At 35.7% G+C, this 7,088-nt stretch overlaps 1 long non-coding RNA gene across 3 annotated transcripts; it reads left to right on the top strand.

Annotated features, from left to right (window-relative positions):
* The first annotated feature begins 2,863 nt into the window (after window positions 1-2,863).
* LOC150031671 (uncharacterized) lies at window positions 2,864-6,306 on the top strand. Of its 3 annotated transcripts, XR_016525664.1 has the most exons (6): window positions 2,864-3,237; window positions 3,315-3,916; window positions 4,113-4,262; window positions 4,351-4,443; window positions 4,798-4,863; window positions 5,882-6,306. It is a non-coding gene; the product is annotated as an uncharacterized LOC150031671 (long non-coding RNA). The 3 variants fall into 3 exon arrangements; XR_016525662.1 differs by having other exon boundaries at window positions 2,864-3,916; XR_016525663.1 differs by lacking the exon at window positions 4,113-4,262 and having other exon boundaries at window positions 2,864-3,916.
* Window positions 6,307-7,088: the final 782 nt, after the last annotated feature.

Genomic DNA, 7,088 nt, shown 5'->3' with positions numbered 1-7,088 from the left:
TAAAAGCTACAACAATTCCTAACTAAGCCTAGCCTATATATGAAAGTGAAGGGTTTGAATCATTACTTCAATATGAAATTTAAGGGTTTGTCCCTTTTTGGTGTGTTCTCTCTTTGTTTGCTTCCTCATGTCCTAATTTTCTCTTGTAATTACAACATCAGTCTCTCTTCATTCTAGTTTTCTACACTTTCTTTTAAAAAAAAATTAAAAAAAGAAAAGAAAAGATCATTGCATGCGAGCCATGGACTTTTCTCTTTGATTTCATGTATCTTTGCTTCAGCGTCATTAACGTCTTCAATTGGTGACCTCCTTGACTTGTAATTAGCATCATTAACGTCTTTAATTCCAGCCCATGGACTTGTAATTAGTGAAGGTTCAATTGTAGAATGAATGTTTAATAATTTTTTGTGAAAGGGTGGCTGTAGAGCTGTTCATGGAAAAGTTACAAAAATCATATGATTTAAAAAGGTAATTGGTTGAGAATTATTTATTAAAAATTAGGTGCAACGTGCAAGTGATCTTATTATTACTACAAAAATGCATATAAAAATTAATGTCGATTGGTTGATTAAAATACAATTTGTAAAGTGCGAGCAATTTGACCAACTAATGTTTTGTTTATCTATTAATTTTTTTTGTTTTTGAGTTCGATATTGGCTAACTAATGTCAATTTATATAGGCCTGGTTAGTTTCTTTAGATATTCAATTAACTCTAACCACCAAGTGGGAGAGGAAGACGTAAATAAAGCAAAGCGAGTGTTTAAAGCCTTGGTTGCTTTGTCTGTTTGCAAGCCACTGCACTAGATACACATGTAATCGTATAGAAGCTTTCAACGTACGGACAAAATCTTTCACTCGTGATTGGACGATCTGACTCTGTCTTTCCACAGGTGACGAACACATAGCTCGTTTAAATTTAAATTGAACACTAACAAATTGAATCTTTGATGCAGGTGTTATATAAAAATATCTATGATCAAGAACCTCAATCTCCTAGTAATTTTGAATTATGCTAAAGCTTCTTTTAGTTTTCTTTCATATTGATTAATGTGATATTAGATCCTATTATATGAATACAAAATTACTCGAGAATTTGTTGATGAAATAAAGTTGATTTAAGAATGTTACAAAATTGATATTGGAGGAAGTCAATACTAATTTATCTGTGCCAGTGAGATTTGAGAGTTGTGTGAGTCAGGATTGTTGGTTCCCCTCCCGATGGTTGCTGAAAGCTTAATGTTAATGCCTCATGGTGCAGTGAAAATAATTTTGGTGGTTTGGAGTGGGTGATTCATGACTTTTAGAGTTCTCCTATCTGCACCGGGTTTAAGCGTTTTAATTAGGGTTGGCCAATCAAAGCATTTGAAGGTGAGATCATCAAAGTGAGATTATTATGTTTTTCCTAAATGGCAGGATTTATGAAGCAACCCCTCACTGTTGAATCTGATTCAGTCAAGATCATTCGTGCACTCAATGAGTCGTCAACAGATCTTTTAGAAACAAAAAATGTTGTTGATGCTAAGGTTGAGATTACATGGCATGTGGGTGTTATTTCTTTTGTTATCATTCTCATTTTTGTAATTTTTTTGCTCACTCTCTTACTCGAGTTGCTTTTGATTGGTCTGGTGCTCAACCTTCTTCTTCTATTTAAGGAATGTGGGCCTGTTGAGAGTCTTGTTTCCAGGATTGGTTGTCTTCTATTCTCCCTACCTTTCACCACACAATGAGCTTTATAATCAGGGCCAAGGGTGACCCAGCTTATTTATCTTTCTTCTTTCTTTTTTGTACGTTAGGATTGTTCGGGTGGAAAACCAAGTTGCATATTGGGTGAAGCTTAGTCATTTGGACCTTTCAATCTCGCAACTTTAGTAGCTAGGCACTCGAACTACCTGGTAAGGCATCTGGCTAGATTCGTGCCTAGTGCACCTTACCGTAACTGGTCTTGGGAAGCTTCAGTTCTCTAGTTTGATTCTTGTTCTTTTTTGTTTCTTTTATTACAACTTTGATATAGCTTTGGAGGCGCTTGTTTGTAGCCTTGTCTATTACAATAAAGAAAGCTGTGCATTTTGACCATAGCCAGCATCTACAAGAGCTCAGTCCTTTCTTGTCTTGACAAGATCTGTAAAAAACACTTCCTAATGTCGAATTCCAAAAACTAGTGAGAGGTTCCCCTTGCATACAACGAAAATTACGACCCAAATAAAAAATCAACACATAAGTTACATCAAATTGTAACTGTGATGGAGTAAAAAGAGAAACCATAATATTCTAATGGGTATTTAAAAAAAACCACCTCTAAATTATTATGGTAGTTGCAATTGTACCTTCAAACTTTTAATTGTAAAAATTGATCTCTTATACAAGTGCTAAAATTAGATCATCAAACTTACATAATAGTAGAAATTGTAACAAATGTATAAGTTTGAGGGGTCAATTTTATCATTTAGAATTCGAATTTCTACTACTATTATTAATTTGAGGGTCTAATTTTAACACTTCTAAAACTTTTAGAGACCAAATTTTATATTTAGCCTTCCAAACTAACGAGGCGGGTCTTATATTCTTTTCTTATTCTTATGGTATTATAAGTTTGAATGCATAATTTCATACCTATCATCACTTTTTTTTTTAGAGGTTATTCTTATCATTTGTCAGTAAGAATGAAAAGGATTTGACACGTGCCACCATCTAGTCCGGTTTTGCGGCCGGGTAGGAGTGACTAGCCCAGCTAGGAGGTCTCTTCTAATTTTACCGTTGCATTTATTTTTTTAAATGATTTGAAGGTTAATTATTTGAATGAATTAGAAGAAAAAAGAGAAAAAGGAAAAAAAAAAACGTTTTTAAATGGTAGGTCGTAGGCGTGAAAAGGACCAATTTGACGTTTGAAAAAAAAAAGGGTTCAAACCCCAACCCTTTTCTCCGGTCGAAATCAACCTTGGATCTTCTTCCTTCTTTATCGTCATTTCGTGACGTTCGTTGTCTCTGGCAGCGGGGTAGCCGGAGATATACCGGCGATCGAGACTTAGCTTTGATACTGTTTTCGATCGACTTGAATGGCTGAAGAAAGTAGTGGAAAAAATGGATTGAAAGGAAAGTGAAAGAGAATTAGAGTAATTGAACGAACCAAATGTGAGGGATTTCTTGTGGCAGTTTTGGTACTTGGAGAGAAGATGAATAATGCTGGACATGCAACCGATCCTCTTAGGTCGAGGACGTTCTGGCGGAGGATCCCGACAGTAAGTCGATGATAGCTGACTGTTTTGCCTCTTCTTTGGTTCAGACTCTCTCTCTAACAAATTTATGTTTGTAACAGTGAGAATTGATAAATCTCTTGTGTGTATGATAAAGCGCAACGGCAATGTAGAGAGAGAAGAAAGAGAACAGAGTTTCGGTATGGTCTTCATTTACGGGCACATTCATCTCCTTTCCCCAATTCTGCCGTTAAAAACTCCCAATCGGTGCATCCGGTTGAAGGAATCGGCAGGATCCAAGACTATCCAGACTGGAAAGATAAACCGATTTCGATTCTGCAGATTAATCCCGATGGTCAGAACGTTCTGGTTCGTATCGATTTCGAGTACATGGATTTCAGTATTCATGAAATTTTGCGCGTCGAAGCGAGGATGTGTTGAGTTGGGTGAGAAATGTACGATTATGACGTACGGCCCCTCCGGTGCCAGCAAGAGACACGATGTTTGGCTGTGAGAATCATCGGGGATTGTGTATCGGTCGCTGAAGGACATTTTAGGCGACGAAGAAAGTGAAGTCGCCACTATCGTCGGAGCAGGTGGTGGCGAGCGGCTGAACATCGGGATGCTTGTATAAGTTGCGGTGCTGAAGATCAGTAACGAAGAAATATATGATCTTCTGGAGGGCTAGGGCTTGGCTGTCCACAGGGTATTTATTGCCTCGAAGGTAATATTATCAAAATCCCCAAAACCCTTGTTTCTTGAATTGGGTTGACATAATATTTTGGATTCTTTGGTCTGGCCTTTGTACATCTTAAGTTTTGTCCTATAGTTTTGGGAACTATTGATAGAGGTTCATTCTGTTGCAAAACTCAAAACATTTCATTCGAGAAAGGTCACTATGTGGAACTTTTTAACTGCAGGAAGGCCTTTCTGTGGAAATTAACTTCAAACTATCAGTAGGTTGAGAGAGTGAGCCAGGGAAGTTAGTTAATGCAATGGGAGGAGTATTGCATACAAAAGAGAAGTCAGTTTTGTCACTGCAAATAATATTTTGGCTAACAGAATACACGGTCTTGATGCTACTTACAATTAATGACGACTTCAATTTGAACACTTTTCAATATCTCTTAAATCATAAAATTTGCATTCATTGTTCAGCTTTGCGTCGTGGGGATAGAAGGAAGAAGGATGAACGATGGATGACCATTCTTTTTTAGTGATAAAAGGTGTATGACAGGCAGTGACATCAAGGTATTGAAGGTGTATTTAATTACATTTCTATCTTTCTGGTTTATAGATTTAAAAATTATGACATACATATTTATCCATGGATTTTATTGTTTAATGATTCTATCTATCTCAAGGTATCAAGGTAACTGTGCCGCCGCTCCTCTTCCAAGGCTCCATTCACTTTCTTTGTTCATCTCTTTCTGAATTTGTGCTTATTCTTTGTTTTATTACTGTATTATGTGATTTGGATTGTTATCATTCTAATTTGTGGTTGCTAGATGAGAAGAATTTCTTTTGGTTCTTCGATTGTGTACTGTGTTTGTGTTTCCTATTATTGTTTATGTCGATTACATGATGTGTATATTGGATTTTCAGATTGATTTGATTCCGACAAAGCCGATTGAAGGATAGAAAACTGGAACCAGTGGTCTCCAGAAGAAGGTGTTTTTTCTCTCTCTATTTCTTTTCATTTAAATTGTTCTACTATTTTTTGGGATATTCGTATTTGATTTCGATTTTCGAGTAATTAGTGATTATTTTATTTTTATAAAAGAAGAAGAAACTGAAGGAGGGAAGAATGAAATTCTATATAATGTATTTGTGTATGAGCATCAGAAGTTCCTATTATGAAGCTAGTTCGTTAATGTATTGATAATGTGGATGAACTTGTGGCATCTGGTGTGGTTGTTCAACGTTGCGAAAATGACTTTTGGTCAAATGAGCCATTGCTGTTCTTGTTTTCAAAATTCAGCCTTGAAGTGCTTATTAAGTTTATAAACTCAGCAGCCTTGAGGTTGAATTGTAGTTAGTCCTTTCATGCTCTTTGTATCGAATTGTAGTTAGTCTCTCATGGTCAATATTATTAGTTCGTTAATGTATTTCAGGTTGAATTGTAGTTAGTCTCTCATGGTCAATATTATTAGTCTTTATCTTTAGTTAGTCCTTTCTTTGATTTTTGAATTGTTTTCAGTTGGTCCTTGCACAGGTTTGTTCTGTTGTAATTTTGGGATTATCTTTTGTTTTTGTATTCGAGTATTTTGGTTAACAACGAACTATGTTTGATTTCTGTGTAAGGAGATGATGAGGGTACTAAGGGGGTGTCAACCTAGTTGAGATGTCCTGGCACACCTCTTGATCCAATCTTTTACTGCTCTTTGTATCGATCTCGTACTTTGAGCATTAGTCTCAATTCATTAATTCAATGAAGAGACTCGTTTCTGTTTAAAAAAAGTGCTTATTAAATTTATCCCCATCCTTTGTCATTTTTCTTGGGTTTTTGGTGGTGTCGATGCCTTCACAACTCACTTTTTGTTAATTTACGAAAGTATTTGAGCAGGAGAATTACCTTGCCAATTGGATCCAGGTTTGGATGTTTGCCTTCTATGGGCAATGTTAATAATTTATGTGATCTCAGCATGAGTTTTGAAGCTTGTGTTACATTAGCATTTTGTGTCTGCAGGCATTGTTCAATTCCTTGCCACCAGGGGATTACAAAAATGGGCTGTTGGTTTTAGGAGGCAGTGGTCGCTATTTTGATAAAGAGGCCGCACAGGTCTCTTCTAGAGCTTTTATTTTTTCTTAATTCAGTAGTCTAGTTTCCTTGCATATGTTTCGCAGATTATCATCAAATTGCTGTTGGAAATGCTATCAGTAAAATATTGGTTGGACAGTAAGTTGATCAACCCTGGACTAATTTCCAAATGCTGTGGCCTTTTCCCTTATATTTTCATGTTCAAAAAGTTAATCTACGACTTCTCTTTTGGACATGCATGTACGATGTACCAACTACCGAGTATCATTTGAAGTTATAGTTCACAGTAAACTTGAATGTGCATGCTTTTTGATTCTTGAATCTTGTCTAGAATCATGGATGCTTATTTTGTATTTTACTTTTTAAATAAGAAAAGATTTTATTAATCATGAAAAACAAGAACTAAAGGAAGATATCCTCCTTAACCAAACCCCACGGATTTGTGTAGCTATTTATTTCATAATAATATTTGAAGAAACCATCATGGATTGGCCTGGTAAATAAGCGAACATCTCCTTGATAAAAGGCTAAGATATTGGATTGACACGTATCTTCTCTACGTCAGCCTCAACCCTTTGTCTGTTACTCAATGTTCGATTACTTTTGTAGCCTGTGATTCTCTAGGATTATTATAGGTAAATCCGTAATTCAGAAAATTATTGCTTTTGACTAGTAGTGGTAGCCTGATGGATGCATTGTGATGGTAATGAGTAATGACAATCTTATTTGGGGATTATAAATGTTAACTTTTGACTTTTGCTGAAAAACAATTTTAAGGAGAAGTGTGTAAAATATAATGAAATTTATAGGGTAGTTTTAAATGGTAAAACTACTAAAAATATTTTCAAATATAGCAAAATGTCATTATCTATCAATGATAGACCACGATAGACCGCAATGCCACTGATAGTGATAGATGTCGATAGACCGGGATAGATGTCTATCGCAGTCTATCGCTGATGTACAGTGACATTTTGCTATATTTATAAATAAGTTAACTCATCACACAAAATGCAAGTATCTAATCAATTCAGCAAAATACAAGCAACCAAAGAACCGTAATCAACTACCCCCTCTTCTGAATTAAGGCAATCTCAACTAATTACTAGTACTAGAATAAACTTTATTCCTATAA

Source organism: Benincasa hispida, unplaced genomic scaffold (genome assembly GCF_027475165.1).
Source record: "Benincasa hispida cultivar pf3 unplaced genomic scaffold, pf3_genome.v1.1 HicScf1004, whole genome shotgun sequence".
Classification (NCBI taxonomy): domain Eukaryota; kingdom Viridiplantae; phylum Streptophyta; class Magnoliopsida; order Cucurbitales; family Cucurbitaceae; genus Benincasa; species Benincasa hispida.
This window is presented reverse-complemented; position numbering and strand designations above follow the sequence as displayed.